Here is a 1,337-nt window from a genome sequence, read left to right on the forward strand (position 1 = left end):
TTTGGTTTTGACTTCATTGTACTTCATTTGACCTCCCTACTATGTGTCATAGTATTCATAAAACAGCATGCAAAACGTCTCTGGTTACCTAACATAACCTCGGTTCCCTGAGATGAGGGAATGAGACATTGCGTCAGTAGCTGACGCTATGAGGAAACACCTTGATTTAACCATACACTCACTGCCAGCATTCATGTCGGCGCTTGCCTCCAGAATTGGCATAAACCAGCCAAATCGGCGCCATAGACAATTTGGTGAATGAACAATGTGGGTAACGGCACTATCACATAGTGTTGTTTATCCCAGAGGATTATGTGACATCCACAAGAGCGCTGGCACCGTCACAGTGCGCTGGGACTGAAAAATGCAAGCGCAGACAACGGCAACTCTATCGCATAATGTTGCAACTTGCAGCAAGTTGCAAGCCTGCCCCTGCTGGTTAATAGTGGCGGTCGTGCCAACACCGTTACAGTATTGAACATAATGCAAGCGGAGTTCATTCAACACACTCAGAAAAAAATGGTACAAAAGCTGAGAGTTTAGGGCTGGCATGATGAAGATAAGTAGCTGTGGCACAAACAGCAACTGCAGCACATGTTATAGAGCAATAGAATAAGATGATTGCAGGGCCAATGCCATGTTGATAAAAAACAGACAGCAGCAGCGCAGTCATCTATGCGACTTAGTTGAACACCACCATCTCGGTGGGGCTGCAACAGTTTAATAAAGGCTGAACATTGGCTTCAGCTAGATTTGATTCCTTACGCATAGACAGTACATGCAAAGCAAGTGAGGAAATATTCAGACATTAACAATATGTATATAGTTATACGCATAGGTGTCTCATAGCACAACCAACGAGAGGATGACGAATTCCCCATGTGCTTATTACACCATGAATGTGTACAACAGCAATGCATGGACTGCACAGTCATTTTGGGGGGCAGGGGCTCAAATGGAATAAAAGGGCTTTTCTCATAATTATTTATTTAAAAAAAATAAATAAACAAAATGTTAAATATATTAACACAACTCGGAATTCCTTACCAATTTATTTTAATTCCCCTCACACTCACACAATCGTTTCATATTCAACAGATTTCTACAAAATAATCAGTTCACACAGAGACCATGGTCCCTTAACCACTAAACACAACTCTCACAGAACACTTTTGGCCATTTTATATTTTAATAAAACGTATATTTATTTTGCCATTTGATTTATGAAGACAGCTCATAATGTAGTGGTAGAGACACTACATTATGAAGACAGTCCTCACAAAGCAAGTCAAAACAATACATACAGGTTTGTTCCACTATATTAGTGAGAACAGTGA

Source organism: Ctenopharyngodon idella, chromosome 24 (genome assembly GCF_019924925.1).
Source record: "Ctenopharyngodon idella isolate HZGC_01 chromosome 24, HZGC01, whole genome shotgun sequence".
NCBI lineage: Eukaryota > Metazoa > Chordata > Actinopteri > Cypriniformes > Xenocyprididae > Ctenopharyngodon > Ctenopharyngodon idella.